The 24,769-nt window shown below is 36.6% G+C and overlaps 1 long non-coding RNA gene across 1 annotated transcript in view; it reads left to right on the top strand.

Moving 5' to 3' along the window:
- Positions 1-24,769, top strand: part of LOC143655603 (uncharacterized) — a 185,217-nt gene that overhangs the window by 14,197 nt on the left and 146,251 nt on the right. The gene's annotated exons all lie outside the window — the stretch shown is intronic.

Below are 24,769 nucleotides of genomic sequence, written 5' to 3'. Positions count from 1 at the left end.
AAGAGGGTGATCCTGGTATCTCAGTTGTGGGTTAGATGTTTTTCTTTTGTCAGACTTACTGATCTGCTCCATGGTTATCTACTCAGTAGGGATTGGGGAGGCAGTTGAGAATGACTAGAAGGCAGAGAACTTGTGCATCCATTTGAGAGACATGCAGGTGTAATTTTATGTTGTGCCACCTTGTGCAAAGGAGCCAGATGTGTTAGATCAGTGGAGATGGCATTTGAGGTAGGGTTGGAAGAACTAACCAGAACAGATGTTTCCTCATCAGAAGGCTATGCAGTAGGGCAGAATGGAATGAAAGAGCTCCTGCAAGAAAGCAAGCCTTCCAGTGTCCATCTATAGAGGGCATCTCTGGATAAGAAAAGACTACCATTACACATAAGCATGTAAATATGTATATGAATATATATGTATACCCTTTTGGTTCTTTTTCTCTGGATAATGTAAACTGATATAGATTTAGAAAGCAAGCTTCTCAATACCCACCATACAAGAAATATCTCTGGTTAAGAGAAGGCTCACAAAATAGTAGCAATACTTTTCAAACTTTTCTCTAAGCCCTCCTTCCTGCTTCAACAAAGGAGAATCTAGAACCAGAAAAGGGAGGTGGGAAGGAAATATACAATGAGCCTGAGTTAAGGGTGGGGAGAGTTTATTGGATATGAAATGGGAGAATTTTACATTTGGGAATGATTGGAAATTTTAGTGGCTGAAGATGTTCAGACTCTGGCTTAGATTTTAAGAGGTGGGAAAGGGAGATTCCGAAGGGTGTGATTGGAAGACTATAAACGATTCTGTCCATTGATTCATATGATTCAATTGATTTGTCAACACTTGTGTATGCCATAGAATGCAGCTATGGACACTGTACAGGCTACTGAATTCATTTATTCATTGCTGTGACTAGATGCTTTAGCACTTATAGTTACGTTTGAAATGATGTATATAAATTTTATTCATAATTTTTGTTTAAGAATTATCACATTGCTCAATTTTCTAAATCAAATGAATTCAGACTTTAATCTCTGACTTTTCAAGGAGATAAGAAAGTAAATATTGGTCATGTTTTGGGACTTATGTCCATGTCCCCAGAATTTCCAAAAATCTTATACAATGCAGAACACTTGAGATAAATCTATATACTTTGGTTCATACCGGTTGCCTTTGATATATTTAAGGTCCAAGTCTTCAAGACCTTTGGAGAACAATTTTCCTGCTGCTCTGCTCATTATAGGCAGCAGCTATCTGCAACATCTAGGAACGTCTTAGCATTTGCTCGTCAAATCATTCTATGTAAATGAAAAAAAGAAGAAGCTCAGTGGGAAATTTAGTTCTCAAATATGAGTTTCTCCTTCCAGAACAACAGGGACCTTTAGAATAGTACAGTATAAATGGAAGATTTCATAAAAGTTAACAGACAAAATATATTTTTTTGTTCTTTTGTGCTATTATCACTGTTCATACATTTCCTAACATGCTTGGAAAGAAAGATAAGAATTCTTAAAATGCAGATAAATGTAATAGTTTACTTTTATGTACCATTTTTAAAGACACCTTTTGCCTTTTAGATGGTCAAGAGCCTTTGAAACATTTATAGATAATAAGTTGCAAATTAATGGTTAGCATTGTAAAATGACAAAATTACATCTATACATCTAAATAATTTAGCAGTGACTTTATTAGCTTTTCTTTCAGGCATATGAAATGCAAAATGTTATTATAAGGTTAAATTTGTCTGAGGTTTTGTAAGGATACAGTGATTATGAATGGTTTCCTGGATTTTAAATGCATTTCGTAAGTTTTGATTTTGACACTGGACACAACATTCCCCTGTTCCTGCCGAGGCGCTTCCTCGGCCCAGTGGTAGACAGTGACAAAGGGTATGGTAGGGCCCTGTTTTTTATTTTTTATTTTAAAGCAACAACAGATTGCAAAAAAAAAATGTATACACAGTATTTGCTTTGGTATTTCTTCTGGCTTCCCCAACTCTTTTCTGAGCAACCCTCTGAGGATCTCTTTCAATTTCCATATATTTGGGAGATTTCACATATTCTCTCATACAAGGGCTTCTTTTCACCTTGTAGTAAAGGGGATGCTGACACCATCAGTTGTCTCTTATTAATTCACCATATTATGTGGTTGTACTTCTGGAATCCTCGATGGATGTAAGGAATGGACGGGAGGGAGAAGAAAAAAAAATGTAGGGAAAAGGATGAAAGTAAAGTAGAATGAATACAATAAAAGGAAGAAATAAAAAAAATCAAGGCAGGTAAAAACAAAAAATAAGGGGGTAGAGGGACATCAGAAGTTGCTTTGAATTTCTCTTTGTGGAGCTGTCATTTCTGGACCACCCTGCTCTCTGGTTTTCTAGTTTGCATAATTGAAAGGACATCTGAGTGGTATTGCTATGATTCCATAAGAAAGTCCAAGCGGCTCACTGTTGTGTGAAAGTGAATGAGCCCTACATTTTACTAAACTATTAGCCTGCTTTGGCAGCTGTTGCACTGTGATAAACAATTGTGGAATTAATTAGTTGAAGAAGTTATTATACTATTAAAATGTATTTCCACTGAGGGGTAATAATGAGAATTCATTATTAGTCAATGAGTGTCCACCATTCACTAACAGGAAATTTCCCTTCTAATGTTATATACATTGTTTCTGAAACACATCTCGATTAGACCACTAGAAATTGATTTATCTGAAGAGGTGCCAGATTTTTATCTTTCCATTGAAGTACTATATTGTGATGAAAGTGTCAAGATCTCCCTGTTTCAAGCTCATTTCCCTCTGAGAATTCTCATGCCATCGTGTTCAGTTGGAGCGGAGTTGAATCTATCAGTTCACTGATGCCAAGTTTCTTAATGTATGTAGGACAATTCATTGTAAATAATTCAGAAACCAATTTCAATTGATAACAAGGCATTGCCTCTCCTTTCTTTTTTTTTTTTTAAGAACTCATTACTATTAAATGCTGTTCTATCAAGTATGTTTTAAACATTTATTTGAGCATTTCTCTATTTCAGATTATTTGGAAATTGTAATAGTGGGGAAAATGAACTTTCTCTTCTTGTTTATACTCTTTAATAAAGGAATTGTGATATGATATATGGAATTTTTAGATGACCTCATGAGGTCACTGGCTAGTTTTGACAATGAGCCAGCTAGGACCAGTGATTCCCCTTTCACTCAGCAGGAGCAGCTGCACCCAAATTTAGCATCTCGTAGGCCTGGTGATTTCCTCTCCTTTGTCAGGAGAAGCTGCATTTGAACCCGTGGTCTCTATGTGCTGGGTAGCTGTCTTTCCCAACTAGTTGATGCCCTAAAAGGTTGTTCTTATGGTTTCCCTACAAGAGAAGAGGGCATGGTGGGTGGGGGTAGGGACCCTTGCCCTAGAACATAAAAGCATGTTTATGTGCAACAGAGCACGCTGGCCTGGACCCGCTACTCAGTGGTAGATGGTAGGATGGAGTACTTGTGTTTTCTCGTCCCTTTTCTGACTGTTGGTTGTAAGTTTCCCCATTAAGGCCTGTGTGGTGCTGTGGAATGAAGGGACCCGCTTTGCCAGACAGAAAACTACTGGATGTTCTTATGAACTGCAACTTGAGGTACTTCTTCACTTTCCCAGTTTCACTGAGGAGGGATTTTCCCTTCAACAGACCTGGTCTTTGGTTCCATCCCTAACTCGCCCTGATTGGGAGCTGATTAATTAATCTGACTGGCACAAAACGGTGTTAACACACATATCTCAATTGTCAGGAGCTAACCTATTCCTACTTCAAAGTGAAAAGAGCTTAGGTTTTTAAATTTCCTTCTCCACTCTAGACCAGAGGAAACAGTGTTTTGTGCAAATATTTCTGCTCTGTAGACTCCAGCTTCCTTTGGGTCATCTCTCCCAAGGTCCAGATTGGTGGCAGAGGTGGTAGGGAATGACAGTGTCAGGCAGGGAGTTTTCGGGTATACTCAGCTCTCAAACAGAGCTCTGTCGTACAACTCAGCCTTTATCAGTGACAAGGATGAAGTTTTATACTCCCATCTGCCTCAACCATTTGTCTTATTTTCTTTGGTTCAGATCCCAGGGTAAAGGGACAACATTGTTTGGGACTCCTAAGATTCCAGCTTGTCCAACACCCTCTCCAGCAGGGGGCTGTGATAAGATTTAAGCATTTACATTGAGTGCTGCTCTACTGCACAGATGCTCTCTCTGCTAGTTGATGTATTCTTAGTTAAAAGGTGGTTCTATAGGGAGAGAGAGGTTTCAAATTCTAAATGTTTGAAATTGAGTATTAGAGCACCAAAAAAATCTGGTGAATTTGGAGATAACATCCCACTAAATAAAATGTCCCTCCAGACTCAACAGAAAAGCTAATAGGTTATTCTTTCGTAGCTTGGATGCTTTGCTCAGCCCAGCTTTATAGCGGTAATGTGTCTAACTAGAAGGAGAACTATATTGCCTATGAAGACACAGATAGATGTTTCACAATCAGTTGGTTTAACTCTATCCTGACTGTTGAGGAGAATTTAAGTTGCCCCAGAAGTCTCAATTAAAGTATAATGTTAGTTTGTAAGCTGCCAGAATGCAATAGACCAGAAATGGAATGGCTTTTAAAAAGGGAATTTAGTAAATTACAAGTTTACAGTTCTAAGGTGGTGAAAGTGTCCAAATTAAGGCACCCAAAAGAGATTACCTTTACTCAAGAAAGGCCAATGGGTCTAGAACACCTTTGTCAGCTGGGAAGTCACATAACTGGCATCTTCTGGTTCCTTGTTCCTGGGCTCCTTTGCTTTTAGCCTCTGTTCCTCTGGGGGGCTCCTCACTTTGCTTCTCTGGGGCTGGCTTTCATCTCTTGGATTCCCATGGCTCTCTCCAGTTGCTGACCTGCTTAACATCTCATGGTGATGTCTTCTGGGCTCTAGGCATCTCCAAACATCCGTGTTTCTGTTCTCCAAGTGTCGGCATCTGTGTCAGCTCTACTCTGAAGTTTCTGTTGGCTCTTTTGTTTCCGCCATTTCTGACTCTCTCCAAAATGTTTTCTCTTTTAAAGGATTCCAGTAGACTAAGGAAGACCCACCTGGAATGGGTGGCATCACATCTCCATCTAATCAAAGGTCACACCCACATTTGGGCATGCCACATCTCCGTGGAGATATTCTAATCAGAAATTTCTGCCCTACAATTGAATTAGGATTAAAAGAAACAATTGCCCCCATAAGATTGACTCAGGATTAAAACATGGCTTTCTTGGGCACATAACACTTTCAGACCAGCACAGTATATTTTAAAGAAGTAATCAAACATGAAAATTCTTGCATTGAGAAGTCTAAATCAATGGTTTAATTATAAATGGCTTAATTATCAAGTTGGTCTGTTGGTCATAGAGTACCGGTAGAAGAATCTTTCACAGCTTCTTGAAAGACAGAATGATTTCTAGTTAGGATAACTTGATGTTGAAAATAGACAATTGCTTTAGATTTAAATCCCTTTTGAGGCTAAGTCTATAGTAGTCTGGACACAGCTTCTTTGTATATTGCTAGGTCTCCATGGATAATTATCTATTTGCTGACTACATCCTGAACTTTGGAAAATATGTTATGCGGCTAGAAACAGACTGAATAAACAGAGAAACTTAAAAAATTATATTGCATGAATGTAAGCATTAATGTATACAACAAGTGAATTGAGTTTAGGTGATTCAAACTATTCTTTTGGTGGTCATGAATTCTATTTGAGTTCATTTTACTATAAACCTTTGTACGTAGAAGTAAAATCTCTTTCCAATAAACTGATGGTTTTCCTTGTAGGTGAATTTGCTATTATATTTGAATATACTGCTGGAAATCATATTGCCTGTTTAAAGGAAGTGAAGGTGGATGAAATCTGTCCAGGAGTCTCTGTAGAGGATTAGCAAATGAGTGAGCAGGATCAGGCAAAAGTAAGGGGGAAAAAACCATTTCTCTGTCTGTCTCTCTGTTTCTCTCTGCCTGCCATTTTGGTGGCCAGAAATTCAATTCTAAGCCTCGGGCCTTCTCAAGTTTGCATTAAATAATATTATTTATGTTCTTTCTTCTACTTTACCTTTATTCCCATTTTTTTGTCTGATACTCTCATTTATTTTTCTTCCTAATATCAATGATTTTTATCCATAGCTCTGTTGTGTCACATGACATTTTTCTAATTTTTAACTTCCTGAAGTAAGGAATTGCAATGTAATTGCTGTATGTGCTAAGCATGGCCTGCACGGGATGGTACCCAATAAGTATTTATTAACTAAATAAATGGCTATTAGCAAGTGAATACATAGTAATTTTGTTATATGGAAACAGTTTTTATAATATATTAGCTGTTTTGTGATTTTGTTCCAGAAGACAATTTCACAGATATTGTAAAGCAGAGCCAGTTTCTCCTGATGTTCTTTTCTCTTCAACAAAATAGGTTTAATTGCAAAATCTGCTTCTTTGCAAAGTTCCGGTGATGACTCATTGTTTCTCATTACTGCACTGGCACCTAGCTGGACATGTTCCATTGCCTGCACCATCACCACTAATGAAGAAATACTTTCTAACAGGAGGATAGACTATCTTGTCAACCTAATGGGGATACTGCTGGAAGTTTACTAGAATTATTTCCTTTTGCTTTAACCAAGTATAAAATCCATTTATTTAGTCCTTTTAAGGTTCAGATAAGTGTCTTCTATAAGGAATACAATTTGTATGTCTTCTGAGAAATGACGCAGCCTAGTATTAAGGATATTTTTTTGAAAGGACTTAAATGTATTTGTTGAACAAATGAACCAAACTACAAGCATAGCATTGATTGCAAACCCACAGAATTGCAGTTCATCACTCCTGAGAGCTGTGGAACTCGGGGCATTTGACAGCACTACCACAGACATGCAAATTGAGAGTGCACAGATGTCCAGTGTAGACACAAACACACACACACACACACACACCCCTCTTGTAAATCACTACTTTAACAATTCTGTCTTATAGAATTTCAGTACTATATCCTTGTGAGAAGATTCAGTAATGTGAGAAAGGCCAAGGGGTCTGTTAGTCATTTGAATTAAGAGCAAGCTAGTTTACCAAGTGTTTTCATATATCTGACTTCTCAAAGGAAGTGATAGACTTCTGTGATTTGTTTCCTTTTCCTGCCTCCTCTGGCAAACTTCTGCGAGTACTTCTTCCTAGTTTGGTGAGATACAATTCAGAAATGAGCAAAAGGTTTTTGACATTCTAGTATCTCCCATTATTAGATGATAAACTTTTTTGGATTATGAATCAACTTGTGGTTTCCAAGTACCTAAGTTTCAATAAAAAAATACTGTATTTGAGTTTTCAGTCAGGAAAACATGTTTTTTCAACATTTATGCCAGATGCATAAATGTCTGGTATTTTCCCATTAAATAGGTTTTATGATTACCATGTTATGCTCTGATCTGCATGTAAATATTCCTGTTCATTACTAAGGTCTGAAAAATAAGCTAAAAAGAGGCCTCCCCTGAGCTATGAACCCATGAGTCTTAAGATGCTTCTCTGGAGCAATGCATGTTAAGTAGGCAGATCATGTGTAGTCATACAGAAATGCTGAGTAGTTTCCTCCGATTTATGCACAATTTTGGACATTGCTATTATTTGCCCATGAGGTAATGTTTCTGCTATATCAAAGTGATCTTTTAGATAAGGGATATTTGGAAACTTTATCAAAATGCTGGGCTACATTAAGCCATAATTTAAATAATTAATATAGCACTAAAACTTTTTTAGAGAAAAAATTTATGAGAAGTTTCCAGCATAAAATTTACATGCCACTTGTAGAAAGGCTGTTTTCCAGTAAATGTAGTAAATAAATTTATCTCTGAAGGCACAAATGTGTGCACAAGAGCCCTCAAATATCTGGTTAAATGGTTTCTTTGAGAAAAGCCCAAAATATAGTGTTTTGAAGTTGGTAAACCAGGAGAAATCTCCTTTTGAAATGGAATTTAAATGTATTTGTTGTTATAGAAAAAAAAGCCTCCCAAATTTTGCTCTTTGATTATCCAATATCTCCTACAAAGAGAAAAACTATTTTGCAAATTTGTTAAAAATTGATCAACAGTCTATTTTAGTTCCCATGTCAAAATGTGTATAAAATAAATTTAAGAATGGTATGCAATCTAAACTATTAAGCACCACAGATTAAATATAGAATCCATAAGAAGATTCCAATGTATTTTTAATAAGATTTAAGGCAAAATATAAGTATTTGAAAAAAAAAATTTGATACAAGTCATAATGTATGAAGAAAAATAAAACTTAAATCATCATCAAAAAATGTTGCATTACAAGTATATTTTTGCCAACAGATGTTAAGTAGGTCTATATTTTAAAAATACCTTTAATAGTCTTTAATATCTAAAGAGCCACCTGTGAGTTTTCTAATCATAAATCAACTTTTCAGAGCAGAATTAAATTCTGGGTGAGTGGAATTTTTGTACTGGCAAATGAACTTTATTCTGAAACAGAAGAAATTTTCTTTGCCTCTCCCTCTCCATTTCCTTTTCTTCTCTCCCTGCCTTTCCCTTTTCTCCCTCCCTTTCTCTTTCCCTTTTCTCTTTCCTTCCTGTCTCCCTCCCTTTCTCTTTCCTTCCTTTTTTCTCCATTTTTCTTCCATTTCTATTGAATATTGATTATATTGAGTATCAGTCATTATGTTATGCACTGGGGATACACAGAAAGTAACATTTCTGTCCCTAAGGAATTCACACAATTTTTATGAGAAAAGTAATCATCAAACATTAATAATTCGATGTGATAAGTAACCTAACAGTGCAATGAAATCACAGAGGAGAGAGAGTGATGACTGTTTTGTCAAAGCAATCTCATTTTAAGGTCAGCACGATCTGAAGCTTGAACACTTTGAGTCTTGAAAAAGGGGAAGAAATTTGACAGGAATTAGGGGAGGGGGAAAGGGGACTATGGAGAAAAAGAGAGTACCATATGTAAAAACATGGAAACATGAAAGAGTATAATTTCAAATAGTTCTTTTGGGTTTCAGACAGAGGAAGTGGAGTGTAGGAAATTGGTCTGGATAGGTAGGCACTGGCTAGGTTGTAAAGAGGCTTCTTTTATTTGATATGACATTTAGACTTTATCCGTAATACAGAAGTTGACAAGCTTTTTCTGCAATGAGCTAGACAGTCAGTATTTTAGGCTTTGTAGGTCATATGGTCTCTGAGAAGTGCTACAGAGAACAACCGGCTTAACATTTTTGTTGTTTGGTTAACTCAGTGTTCTATACGTATTCATAGAAACTTTGGTAGAACATTATTTAGGAAATGCTATTTTAATGACAATTATATTACTGCAAAAATGAGGTAGAAATCATGAAGATCAATTAAACATAAAGCTATTGCAATAGAGTTCATGGAAATGTTGAGGGAAAAAACCAGAGAGTAACAGTGGAGTTAAATTCCAATATTACCAAGAAAATTCAATTACTTAAGAGGAGAAGGGTGTTAACTATAATATTTAGCTCTCTACTAAAACAGAAAGAAACACTGAGAAAACGAGTTCATATATGCTTCTTATATACAGTGTATAAAAAGGATATGGAAAGATCACAGTTTAGAAAGTAGAAAGTACAATGACGAGTGAAAGGATCTTTGAATACTTAAAATAGAAAATCCAAAGTCCAAAGTTTATGCTATTAAGTTCACTGGGGTAGAGCCTGTCACTCCTAAATGGTCAAACCAAGGGGTTTGAGAATCACCTTAATGTTACTCAAGCATGAAGAAAAGGAAAAGACTATGACAGATGATCTCAAAAACCTAAATCATTTCTAAGACTATGTCATTCAGGATTTGTGGTTGCCAGTAACAGAAATTGACTAGATAACTTTAAGGCAGGAAAGAAATTTGTTAGAAATATATTAGCTAATAGAATAAAAAGAGGGTGGAAAGCTTGGCTTAGAAAACAGGCAGGGATCACGGTAGCAGAAATTACAACCTGGGGCACTTCATGCCACTTGAAGTCTTGTCGGATGTGGGGCTGCCTCCACTGCTGATGAACCCCTGTGGTCAGACACGACTTCTGATGGCCTCTTGCTACCACCAGCTCCACAGTGACTGATTCTAAACTTGTCCTGTATCTTCAGATTCCTTCCTCAAGGTCAAAAGTCTTAGGGAAGAAAATTGAGGATCTGATTGGCTAAGCATAGTTCCCACGCCTGCATCCCAGCTGCCAGGGATGGAGGGAGAGAGGTACTTTATCACCCCTTAAGCTTCTGTGGTGGGAAATGGGATGGTTTATCCCATCAGTATTGCACCCAAAGGAGAATCCTTCACAAATAGGAAAGGGCTTTTAATTTGCCTCTACCTAAATGATAAATGCCAAGCTCAAAGACCAACAAAGGGAACTATCTATGAACAATATGTGTGAAATTTGAAATATTATATTCTCATTATTATTCAGACCAAGTATATTAGCTGAATTACAGCACTTATTTAGAGGACAAGTAAGCTAACATTAAGAATTAAACATCCAAATATGAATGCAATTTGGTAAATTTGAGCTTTTGTGATATGGTAGAACTGGAAAAATTTTAGTTTCCTAACTATCTGAAACCTGAAAGAGCTCAAACAATGACCATCTAAAATCTTTCAGATGATTTCAGCAATTTTTCCTGGGAAGCACCTTAGAGTTAATAGTTAAATGCTGCATGTCTATCTGTAGATCGAAAATTTAACAATGCACAGCAAAAACATATTTCTTCTTATGTTGTAGGTACTTTGGCAAAGTATTCATATTTAATGAGATACTTCAGAAACATTTTGTGCACCTTCTTCATTTTGACCCCAATGTTTACAAGAGTTAAGTATTAAGAAAAATTTCAGTCTCTTTACTGGAAGTTTTAAGTTGATATTTTAATTGCTCGCTGATGGAAATTTGAGTATAAACTACAAAAATTATAAAAATAACATAGATAAATGATAATACATCTGATATAGGTAATTTAACTGTTTTCCCCAGAGAGTTAAAGTGTAATAAATTTAATAATTCAAGATCTGACATCTTTTCCCTTAACTTTTGATGACAATTACCAGCTGGCAATTTCTATCAGTCTCGAAACAAAATTGCGGAAGGGAAGATAACTGACACTTTGTAATAGAAATAAAGACAGAACTGTTTCAGAGGCCAAGCACGTGAATATGCCTGTGTCTCTTTGCCCACTTGCCCCAACATTGCGGGTTAGAAATATGTGAAGCAGGGAGTTTAGCATCTGTAACATTTACTTGAACTTCAGGGCAGGAACCATTAGCCTGGCTCATCAAGCCTCTACTGAACATGCACATCTGTTCCCCACCTCGTCTCTAATGCACAACTCTGTTTAATGCTGAGAAACTGTACGGAACAGGAGTTATAAGTGATTTTTATGAGAGTGCATTGGATATGCCTAAGTTACTTTTAGGATATGTTACAACCAAATGCTTGGTTGACTCCCTAACTCAGCTGCTGAGTAATTTGCCATAGCATTGAAAAAAAAGCAAACAAGTTTCCTGAAAAATTCGAAAGGGCTTTCATGGCATCTTCTAACAGATGGGCTAAAGATAAAAACTATAGAAATTTGTGAAAAATATGTTCTAATTACCAGACATCCTACATTAGGCACACGGATGATAAATTGTTAGTACACTTTTAGAGACAGTAAATACACATTTCTAGGATTAAATTTTAAGTTCTAGAAAAACATTTATCAACTTCCCAGTATTTGAAGAGCATGCTGCTGGGTATAGATAGAAGATCAAAATGAGTTAGTAGATATAGACCTTGTTTTCAAAAATGTTTTGATTGAATGGGGAGTTAGGGTGCTGTGTTAGTTAGAGTCAGTTGTCAACTTGGCCAGGTGAGCATACCTAGTTCTGTTGCTGCGGACACAAGCCAATGGTACGTGAACCTCATCTGTTGCTAATTACATCTGCAGTCGGCTAGGAGGCGTGTCTGCTGCAATGAGTGACATTTGACTTAATTGGCTGGTGCTTAAATGAGAGAGCCCAACACAGCACAGCCTAAGCAGCTCGGCATTCCTCATCTCAGCACTCGCAGCTCAGCCCAGGCCTTTGGAGATGCAGAAAGGAATCACCCCGGGGAAAGTTGCTGGAACCCAGGGGCCTGGAGAGAAGACCAGCAGAGACCATCCTGTGCCTTCCACGTAAGAAAGAACCTCAGTGGAAAGTTAGCTGCCTTTCCTCTGAAGAACCAACAAAATAAATCCCCTTTTATTAAAAGCCAATCGTCTCTGGTGTGTTGCGTTCTGGCAGCTAGCAAACTAGAACAAGTGCTCAAAGGGTAAGCTAGCGAGTACAACTGTAGGTTAGAGGACTAGAAGTAATGACTGATGGCCATACATCACAAAAAAGTGAATCTCATTATTGTGAAGATAAGCAAAGTTACAAAAACTCTATTTGTTTTACTAACAATATTTGGTTTGCGATCTATTTTGAAATGTGTTATCTAGGGTACTTAATATTTTATAAAAATCATATTTGTATTTTCTTGTGATTCAAATACTTTTATTCCATATTATCTTAAACACTCAGAGGTATCAAATTAAACACATTTAATAATGCTATTCAAATATATTAGTATATTAGAAAATGGAATTTTCAACTGCCAAATCTCCTTTAGAGTATTTCCCAAAATACATTTAGGTCATCTGGACTACAAATCAGTAATTGTTGAAACCTAAAACAGATAATGCTTACCTCTTTCACCTTAAGGTACATATAATTTTTCAGTGCAGTTGTCATTGCAAAAACCACCAATCAACCAATCAATGAAATATTTTTGGAACTACTCTTTTGAGTATGCCTACAGGCAGTTTCAGAGACTTTTGGGAACTTTGTGATTTCATACTGTGTAATCCCAGGGTCATGTCACAGGTTTAGACTGGATCACATATTCTCCTCTTGGAGAAAGTCATTCTGAAAAACACATTACTTCTGGAATTAGTGCGGTTTCCCCAAATGTTTGCCATCAATATATCTGGAAACTTGTACATGAAGTTTATCCTCTCTGAACTGATGTCTCATCACTCCTCAATAAAGCTCTTCCCTTCTCTCCATCTCTATCTTTCTTTGTTTTTCTTTCTTTCTTTCTTCTTTCCTGTACCAGGTCTGAGACTAAACCTTTTTGTACCCCTCTTGGCTGCTGCTACCACCCAGTTTACCCTTGGTTTTCCCTCTTCCCACAAACCTTGTTCCTTCTGCATCCTTGTAATGCAATGTAATTTTTAGTGAATAGAAGAAAGAAAACAAGGGATAACATAGTAAACAGAGGGAAGGTACAAATGTTCCAGAATTTCTGAAAGTCTTTATAGATTTTTTTATTAAGAATAACTAGGAAACTTATTGAGTGTCTGCTCTTTATATTTTTGAGTAAAGGGCTAAACAACCCTAACTCTCTGTTCCTTAATTTTATAGCAAAGACCATGCAGTATTCAGGGAGGGAGGGAAGAAATGAGCTTCCCCTTGAACACTGGATAAAGGCAGACTTATAGGGACCTGTTTGTATTAAGGGGCAAGTTTTCCTTTCTGAGAACTTCTAGACTTTGTGAATTCTTTTCCTTTACTGCACACAGAATTGGCAATTTTGAGATGTCTACACCCTGCCACGTTATATATTTATGTATTCAGTGGACTTGGTTCAAGATAGCTTTTGCCCATTTTCAAAAATCAAATTCACATTTAAAAGCTAGAGATTCATTACAAAAGTCAAAAAGTAAATAATACAAAACGAGTAAACAGTTTTTCACTAAATTTGGATTTTAAACTCAGAGTGATCTGAATTAAAATGCTGGATAGAGATACAAGGAATTCAGTCTGTCTAACATCAGGCTAGGGATGGGCAGATATTGTCCCCTGGATGATGATTTTCTGGCTTCACATATGTGACCCAATGTCATGCTCTAGTGTGATTTATAATATTAAGGATCGGTAATGTTTCCCAGAGCAGTGTGGGGAGGTCAGCATAGCAGTGAGATTCTCATATTTAGTGAGAATTTTTTTTTGGAAAAAAAAAAAAAAGGTTGCTAATTCTAAGAGACTATGGTGGTTTGTTGCTGTTTGTACCCAGAAAAGGCCACGTCCTTTTAATCTATTCTTGTGGCTGCAGACCTATTATGGGTAGGACTTTTCAGTTAGGTTCTTTCAGTTGAGATGTGACCCAGCCCGTTCAAGGTAGATCGTAATCCTTTTACTGGAGTCCTTTATGAGAGGAGAAAAGACACCAGACAGCTGGGAGCGAAGCCCCGGTGAAGACGAGAGACAAGGACACACCCTCAGAAACTGAGAGGAAGCCTCTGAAGCCAAAAGCTGAAAGCAGCGAAACCCAGGAGAGGAGGACCAGCAGATGCTGGCCATGTGTCTTCCCACGTGACAAAGGTGTCCCAGATGCCAGCAGCCTTTCTTCAGAGATGGTATCATCCTACTGATGCCTTAATTTGGGCATTTTCATGCCCTTAGAACTGTAAATTTGTAAACAAATAAATCTCCATTGTAAAAAATCAACACATTTTCGGTATATTGAATTTTGGCAGCTTTAACAAACCAAAACAATCACTTTAAATTTTTTTATTACGTAATTTTTTTTGGAATGAATCACTTAAGCATATAAATAAAGTAACTGGTCAATATCTTTATATAAATCATGTAATTATCATTATTATTTTTCAATGCCCTGAAGGAGAAGTCAGAATAGTTACATTTAGAAGACTCACATTTTAGCCTTAAGTATGCTTCCATTAACTTCTATATACTTTCATATCTTTCAGATATGAGATGAAACATAAGAGATTAATTAATAAGAAATGTTTACTGTGGAGATGATATCGTATAAAACTTGGATCCATTATCCAGGCAATTTCTCCTTCCACTGACAGTGGATGACCAGGAGCACTTGTCAAAGCTTTGCATGTCACTTATATCTTCAAGAACTATACCTGTATGGGCTGTTTTTAGTAGCAGTCTATATTTGGCTTGCACCACTGTACTGAGGCAATCTGTTCTATGAACCACTGTTCATTTGATGGTTTGTTACTTTAACTGCCCAATCCAATGAGTTGAATCATCAGACACAACCCGAATAATGATGGTTATTTATGGCTGCATGATCACTTCATGTCTGATGGTCAGGCACTATGTCTCTACCAGGTCGTGGCCTTAGTGCAGAGCCCTAAGGAAGGGTCTGTGTCTTATCAGGCCTGCTGTAAACTCTGCAGATCATCTTTTCTCACCACAGATCCTTCTTGGCTTTGCCATGTGTTATGGCCAAGAAGAAGGACTACGTACATTTCAGTCTGGTCTTGCTGCAGAGACATTCCCTGATTTGGGCCTCACCCAAAGCTGGAAGCATTCTGTATCATTTGATCAGTCAGTCAGTGTAAGATTCAAAGTGTGTGAACATGATGCCTTCAAAACCCAAAGAGGCCTACCAGGCATTGTATGTACCTTCTTAGTGGTGAGAGGTACAAGATGCAATAGTTTATCTTCTACTTTGGAGGGGATTTTCTTGCATGCCTCAGATTTCCTGAAAAACCCTTCTCTGTTGTGGTAGGCCCCTGAGTTTTCACAGATTTTATCTCCCACCCTCAAGATTACATTTGCCTCATCAGTGTTTCCAAATTTTTTGACACTTCTTGCTCACCAGATCCAATTAATCTGATGTCATTAACATATTGGATCAATGTATTTTTTGTGGAATGTCCACATTATCTAGGTCCTTTCAAACTATATTTTAATAGGGGGAGGTGGAGTTAATATAGCATTGGTGCATAAACATAAATATGTATAGTTATCAAAGTAAAAACAAACTTCCTGATGCTCCTTCTTGATAGAGATATCAACATCTACAAACTGTATACTCATAGTCATATTGATTTGCTCTTGGAAATATACATCATCTGGCATAACAGCTATCATTGGGGCTAATACTTGGATGAGTTTGTAGTAGATAACTGTCAATCTCTAGGATCCATCTGGTTTTTGCCAGGCTGGTAAGTTAAATGGAAATATAATGGGGATCCCACCCCTGTATCCTTTACATTTTTCAGAATAGTTCTAGTGTGGGATATGATAGTGTTTTGATGCTGCATGTGAGAAGTTTTCTGGAGAGCACTCTCTGTACAATACCTGCGAGAAAGTGGGCAAGCAGGGAAAGAGAAGATGGACTGCAGCTCTGGATGGCCCTTCAGAGATGTTCCAAATAAAGACAATGAGGCCGGGCCTTTGCTTCCCTCATTATTCAGTCTTTTAATGCAAGTTTGTCTTGGGAAGAGGACTGGACCTTGGACAAGGAAGAATCTCTTGGATGAGGGTCATTCCAGGGCAAAAACCCAGCTGTGGGTGGGTTTTTGAAAAATCAACAGATGACACTCCCAGTAGTTGGGTAAATAGGTTTTGGTTGTGGAATGGGGGGAGATTGATTTGTGCAGCACGTGTGCCAGCCTTCAAAATCAGGCAGACCCCCACCCCCCAATTAAGATGGCAGAGTGAGATGTTTGAGGGCTCCATCTCCCACAGAAGCTTTAAACAATCAGTAAGAACTGATAGGAGCGTCTTTCACAAAGCTTGAGAACACAAAGGACTGCAATAACAGTGCTAGTGCTGAATTAAGAAAAAGGCAAAGAATAAAAATAAGAAAATGAAAAAAGGAGGATCTCCTGCTGCTCTGGCTGGCTCTCTCTTAACCACTGTTGGCTCAGGGTGGTGTTGGCCCAGGCTCTCAGTGCAGATCCCTGGTCCTGGTTTTGGAGTGAGCAGAGGAATCCTTGTGCACGTGCAGGGAGCATGTATGTCTGGGCCAATTTTTCTGGTGGAAATCTGAGGGTCTTGCTGTTCAGGAAATCGCAGGACATGTAAAAGGCAGTTCACAGAGTCCCCTGAAGAATGCTGTAGTAGAGAAGTTGAGTGGATGCCTGGGATAAGGGATTTGTGGCTTAGGACAACGGTGCTTTGAAAATCTCAATGATTCCGTGTTACAACTTTAGAAGTGCATATATTCCTCCAAATATTCTGGTTATTCACTCAGGGAGCAAACTCTTGACAGTCTTTCTTATTCTAATTTAATGTCTCTTTGGTGAGGTATCTGACATTTTCTCATCGCTCTTATTTAATACCTATGCTGTGCTTTTAATTATTGGAGAAGCCACAGGCAACGAAATGTAATTATAATGAAATGAGTCACAGAACCATAGACCATTTCACCTTTTGCCTCCTGGTGAATATTGTGTAGTCTTGCCATCAAAGCATCTGATGCTTATTTTTAATCTTCCTATTTTTATGAGGCAAGGAGAAAATCTGATTAAGAAAGTACCTATTGTGCTATTATAAGATGAATCTTTGAGACTGACATTCTGTATGCAAGATATGATGTGAAGCATTATCCTGCCTGCTTCAAGGTACAGCTACCTACAGAGACGGGCCAGTCTGCCTGGCCTTTTAAAAATCATTTACAACTTACATTGGTGTGGTACATTTGTTACAATTGATAAAATTACATTTTTATAATTGTACTATTAACTATAGTCCATGGTTTAACTTAGGGTTCATTTTTTGTGTTGTGCAGTTCCATGATTTTTTTGTGTGTGTGTGGGCAGGCACTGGGAATCGGACCCGGGTCTCTGGCAAGGCAGGAGAGAACTCTGCCTGCTGAGCCACCATGGCCCACCCTCCATGGATTTTTAAAAAATTTTTATTCTAGTACCATGTATGCAACCTATGATTTTCTCTTTTAAGCACAATTCAAACATATAGTTCAGTGGTATTAATTGCATTCATGATGTTGTGCCACCATCACCACATCCATTACCAAAACTTTTCCATCATCCCAAACTGAAACGCTGTACATTCTAAGCCAACCACTTACCTGTTAACCTACATTCTAGCTTCTGATTCTATAATTTTTCTCATTCCAATGATTTTGTATCAGTGAGATCATAGAATATTTGTCAATTTCAGGTATGGCTTGTTTCACTCAATATGATGCCTTCAAGTTTTATCCACATTGTCATATATATCAGAACTTCTTTCCTTTTTATGGCTGAATGATATTCCATTGTGGGTATATACCCCATTTTGCTTATCCATCCGTCTGTTGATGGACACTTGTATTTTTTTCAACTTTTGGCAATTGTGAATAATCCTGCTATGAACATTGATGTGTAAATATCTGTTTGAGTCCCTGGATTTGATTTTTTGGGGTACATACTTAGAAGTGGGATTGCTGGGTCATGTGGTAATTCTATATTTAACTCTGTGAGGAACTGCCAAACTCTCTCCCACAGTGGCTGGACAGTTTTACATTGCTACCAGCAATGAATGAATATTTCTATTTGTTCACATCCTCTCCAAAACTTGGATTAAAAAAAAAATAATAGCCACTCCAGTGGGTGTGAAATGGTATCTAATTGTGTTTTCTTCATGTTTCAGCAGTAAAATTATATTTTAGAAAATGATAATACATGCAAAAATAAAATAGTCTTTGTATCTGGAAAATAAGGGAAAGAAACGGGAAGGGGAGAGGCACATAGAGTTCAAAATTATAGCTAATGTCCATTAGGCTTGATGGTAGGTACATATACATTCATATTGTACTTATATACTGTACACATATATTAAACTTACTCTTTGGTATCTATGACATTTTTCATAATAAAATCTTCCTTTTCTCATTTTGTTTTAAATTTAATTTTCTTACTGAAGCAGTTGAAGGTTTACAGGAAAAGCATGCATAAAATAGAGGGTTCCTATATAAAACACCCTTTTATTAAAATGTGACATATTTGTTATAATTATGAAAAGAATATTTTTATAAGTGTGTTATTAACTATAGTCCATCATTTACAATAGGGTTCACTGTACTGCACAGGCCTATGTTTTTTTAAAAAATTATACTAATAACATATATTCAACCTAAAATAACTATAATCAAATATAATTCAGTAATGTTAATTATAGTCACAATGTTGTGCTACTATTGCCACCATCTATTCCCCCCAAATTACCATCAACCCAAATAGAAACTTTTTATAAATTAATCATTAAATCCCCATTCCCTACCCTCACCTTATCACCAGGTGACCTATATTCTAGATAGTCAGAATTTTTGATTTGCATTTCCGTAATGACTAATGATGTTGAAGATTTTTTCATGTGCCTTGGGTGATTTGTATATCTTCTTTGAGGTAGTATCTATTCAAGTTTTTTGCCTATTTTTTAATTGGGTTGTTTGTCTTCTATCGTTGAGTTGAAAGATTTCTTTACATGTTCTGAATTTTAAGCCCTTATCAGAAATGTGGTTTCCAAATATTTTCTCCCATTGTGTAAATTGTTATTTTACTTTCATGATAAAGTCATTTGAGGCACAAAAGTTTTTATGTTTGATGAATTCTCATTTATTTATTTTTTCTTTTGTTGCTTGTCCTTTGCATATAAAATCTAAAACCCCTTGCCAAATACTAGGCCCTTAAGATTTTTTAAAATGTTTTCTTCTAGGGGTTTAATACTTCTGGCTCTTATATTTAGGTATGAGTTCATTATTGTATATGGTATGAGGTAGGGGACCACCTTCATTCTTTTGCAAATGGAGATACAGTTTTCCCAGCACCATTTGTTGAAGAGACTATTCTTTCCCAATTAAGTTGTGTTTTCCCCCTTGTCAAAAATCAGTTGGCCATAATTTCTGAGCTCTCTGTTCAATTCCATTGGTCTTTATATCTGTCCTTGTTTCAGTACCATGCTGTTCTGAAGAATGTGACTTTGCGATAAATTTTGATTGGGAACTGTTGGTTTTTCAACTTTGTTCTTTTTTTCAAGATAACTTTGACTATTTGGGGACTCTTGCCCTTCCATATAAATTTGGTGTTTGGCTTTTCCATTTCTGCAAAGAAGTTGTTAGAATTTTTATTGGAATTGTGATGAGTCTGTAAATCTCTTTGGATAGAATGGACATCTTAACAATATTCAGTCTTTCGATCCATGGCCCAGAATTTCCTTTCATTTATTCAGGTATTCTTTGATTTCTTTCAGCAATGTTTTGTTTCCTGTGTATATCCTTCACATCCTTGGTTAAATTTATTGCTAAGTATTTGATTTTTAGTTGCTGTTGTACATGGAATTTTTTTTCTTGATTTTTTCTTTCAATTTTTCATTATTAGTATATAGAAACACTGCTAATTTTGGTGCATTTATCTTATAGCTCTCCTGCTTTACTGAATTCATTTATTTGCTTTAGGAGTTTTGTTGGGTATTTTTTTAGGATTTTCTGTCTATAGGATCATGTCATCTGCAAATAGAGAAAGTTTTGCTTCTTCCTTTCCAGTTTGGATGCCTTTATTTCTTTTTCTTGCCTAATTTCTCTGGCTAGACCATCAAGTACAATGTTGAGTAATGTTGATGGTGACTTCTCTGCCTGGCTTTTAAAATAATATAGTCTCACATTTTTTTTTAAAATGAAAATTTAAAGAAAAGATATAAATGCTTACATACTTATATGTAATTTTGAGTAAATTTATTTATGATTGCAGAAAAACAATTAATTTGAAAATCAGTAATTGCTATTGATGATAATTATATTGTACCGGACAAACGCTTAAGTGTAATATTCCACTGAACAGATCATTTGGATTAAGTGAGAGTTAAAAGACTAATGTATGCTATTTTTTAAAAAATTCTTATTGTAATACCATTTACCCCTGGTGAAGCCTCTTGGGTGAGGGGTTTCTAGAAATCATGCATCTTCTAACTTTCTTTTGGCAATTCTCATTTGGCAGTTTTTAGGGAGTGGAAGTAGAAGATTCTCCAGTTAATTAACTGTCAAGTTGCTTAACAGGACAATTTATTCTCCCCAGGAACGTCTTATAGACACTATGAACAATAAAATTTCATTAGCTCATATTTTCTGGAAAGGCTATTTAAAAGATTTTTTCTGGGCAAGAACTTAAAATGTTCCCATAATTAAGATATTTCCTACTTTTTAGCATTTTATTTTCTCATCTTGGGACAGATTCCTTTATGGAGTCATAGCTTATAAATGGCAAGGTCACAAGTTTCAGGGTAAGGAGACGCCAAGGAAGTTGTTTAAATGACTTAACAGAGTTTTTCAACTGATGTGACAAGTTACACTTAATGAAAAGGCTCATGCTTGGTGAAAGTAAAGCAAGGTAGTCAAAATAATTTTTTTTTAATAAAAAAGATTCAGAACAAAAGAATACTGGGTAAAAAAAGGAAAGAAGTTCTCTGGGGAGAGTGGGAGGTAAAGGATATGAATTTGGAAAGAAAGAAGAGAACCGTCACCAAAGAGTAATCTCATAAACATTATTTACTCCTGTGTCTTCAAACCTTTTTGATAGCTTACCACATAAAATAGCGTAAAAACAAAAGCAAACAAACATTCAAACAAAGAAACCTGTGTACACTTTTAAGTTGACATCTAAAATTTTTCATTATAATTTTAAGTAGCCAAAAATAATATAAATTTCAGAATATTGTAAATATGACAATTAAAATAAAACTTTTAAATATATCCAATAAGTGTTTAGGTGTATCTCAGAAAGCTAAATATAGTAGCTTATTAAAAGCACTATCATTTTTAAAATATAGAAACAAGGCTTTTTTCAACAGTCTAAAATTTTTCATCATTCCTTTCCCTTTTTAAACTTGTATTCACTTTTGCCACAGAATTTTATCCTAATGTAATATGCTTTCGTTGGTTACTCCTTAATGCTTTTCTGCAAATAAAATGCCTATATAAATTGAAATTGTTTCCTGTGTTAACAGTATTCTAAATACTAAATTTTCTTTTTCTGAATTAAGTCATCAATACAATTGCTACTATAATTGAGCAAAACAGCATACAATTTTGGTAAATAATTTTGTGGTGGATTGATTATGTGCCCCAATTTAGAAATGTTTTAGAGTTTGGTCTGCATTCTTTTCAGAGTGAACTTACTGTAAATAGGACTCTTAAAGACATTATTTTAGTTAATGTGTGGCCTAACTGATTGAGGTTTGGCCTAATCAGATGGCAATACATTTGAACACAGAACATGTCGACATCAACCATTCATTCCATTTTTAATGTTACGCTTCCCTCTAGACAGATTTATATTTAAGACAGGGAAAGCCAAAGCCATTTGCAGGTTTTATGACTTACTGATAAAAGGAGGCTGGAATTACACCAACTATTCCAAGTTGTCCTATTCAGCTTTTTGGAGATGTTTAACACCACAAGGCAAAGTACCATTTTACTTCTGTTTCATGAAACAAGAGAAGAGTGATTGTGTAACGGCATTTGGAAAGGAGAACCAGTGTGGTGCCCCGAAGCGGAAGTGTTTATAAGCAAGTGAACTTTGGGAAAAAGTGTCAGATGGCATTTGGAGTTTTAGCAATTGATTTCCTTGAAATTATGCCCTTGTACTCAGGAGAATCTTCACATACCTTTAGAGGATACCTACCACTGGCTTATACTACTTAAATACCTCATGTCAGTGAAGACCTTGCCTTCAAATTCTTTCTTTTCTTGTTCCCTTAATGGATCACATCAGAATATGCTTGTTTTCTCTAATTTATGAGATGTTTACTGTGTTTTGCTGGAAACGATGCCCAGGGAACTATAATTTAAAATAAAATAGGCATTTGCCAAGCGAGGTCTGCAATTCTCACATTATCGGGGGAAGGAGGAGAAGCAGGAAGACTATTTCATGTTTCTGAAAGAGACAAGAAAAATTCCTTTTGTCTCCATTTTCTGCTTCTTAAATACGTTTAAGGGAGGGACTCCTTGCCTACCCCCTTGATTGGAAGAATAGGGATTAATTTTTTAAAATACCAAAAAAAACATAGGATTTTCGTTCTGCAGTGGTGTCCTTAAAGTATCACAGCCACTTTATTACGAAGGAGAAATAGGCTGCGGTAGGTTGAATTATATACCCACCTGACCCCCACCAGATACGCAAACTAGCACCCATTCTCGGTCTTGGCCTGTGTTATGGTGGGTGTGAGCCCATTGTAAAGGGGGCCTCTTGGAGATGTTTCCATTACTGTGAGGCCCAGTTGAGTGAGGGTGGATTGTAATCTGATTACTGGAGTCCTTTATAGGCAGAAGAAATTCAGACTTCATTAGAGAAAGTCACAGGGAGGAGCCAGAAGCGAGAAGTCAGAGGGACCCTGGAAGAGACAGGAGAGGACATTGCCACGTGACAGGACAGCCAAGGAGCCCAAGGCTGGTCCGTCAGAACACAGCAACCCCGGGAGGAGATGGGCCTTCTGGTCTCTGGGACCGTGAGCCAATAAGCACATTCCTGTTGTTAATCCAACCCACCCTGTGAAATGTGTTCTACTCGCCAGGAAACGAAGACATAGGAGTAATGAATGCTAAAATGAGGAAATGTAACGTGTTGTACAACTGTACAGGCATCATGGTGGCTATTAGAGAATTCTCTCTAACCCATCTTTCTCACTATGGGCATAGACTATCATAATACTCTATGCGGCGCCCCCAATTCATCGTGATGTCATGCTAATCTTCTTCTCAGCACCCTTATTGTTTTTTTCTTTCCATTCTGGTTTGGGATATTTTTCACTTCTGTTTATCAGGACTTCACATCTCTTCTTGCAGTGAAAGTCCACAGTCTTTATACAGTTGTCTTTCTAAGGAAGTTTTGTTTCCCTCTAACACGCCCTCTGGTGTTATCTTTCCTCTTTTGTGTACTTGTGCATACCTCTTCTCTGACTATCTAACCATTTCGTGCCCACTTTTCACACAAACAACAAACAGTGAATATTATTAGAGTCTTTACTTTCAGCACTTGATAAAATATGGCATAGGATGTGACTTTGATAACCATGTCCTTTCCCCCTTAAATAAATGATTTGCTCATATTCTCCAATGCAATAAAATATCAGGGCATTCTCATCTCTGTGTCTCCTTACTTGCTATATCATCACTTTTTCCAAGTTAGCAGAGGAGAAAAAAATTAGAGTTGAAATGATGAATATTTGGTGTGTAAAAGACAATTATATTATTTTTAGATACATTTCAAAAAATGACTTTTTTTTGAACTCTAGTTGCTTTCCTGTGTTTGTACGCAGGGTAACTTTTACCTCTCTCTTAAGTAATTCTCAAAAGCTGGTATTTCGGGAATTTTTAAAACTAATATATCTGATTTAGGGAAAGCACAACACTTTGAATGTTTGGATTCAAGTCACAGATAAATTATCTTTCTGTTCCCTCACAAATTCCCGTTTTGTATCATTGTTCTCACGCCTCTTTTGGACAAAAGATTTCTCCTGATCTTGGTCTTTTAGCCTGACCTCTTCCAAACGGCCCGGCAGCCAGGACAGTGGGAAATTTCATTTAATGTAAATTTATCCTTTAAGTGAAAGGAACAACCATATGGGAGAAAAACTGAGTTTTACTTTCAATGTGTTTAACATGCCAGTAGAATTGGCCACTTTTATGGAAAAAATTTCCCATGTGCACCACTAAGAAATAAAGGGGGAAGAGGGAAAACTGTGGAGGAATTTATAATAAGCATCTATGTGACTTATGAAGGTAGGATTTTTTAAAAATTTAAAATAACATTGACTTTTTAGAATTAAATTTTCAAAGAAATCAAAGAAAATCTATCTTTCGGTTCTTGAAATAACTTGTGAATTCCTCTGATATCTCTCAGACTTGCATAGTGATTCCCCTTCTCTCACATTTGCTAGATGTACAGATAATATTTCCCCTT

The sequence above is a fragment of the Tamandua tetradactyla genome, chromosome 14 (assembly GCF_023851605.1).
Source record: "Tamandua tetradactyla isolate mTamTet1 chromosome 14, mTamTet1.pri, whole genome shotgun sequence".
NCBI classification, from domain to species: Eukaryota; Metazoa; Chordata; class Mammalia; order Pilosa; family Myrmecophagidae; genus Tamandua; species Tamandua tetradactyla.
Note: the sequence above shows the minus strand (reverse complement) of the source record. Positions and strands in the feature narration are given on the sequence as shown.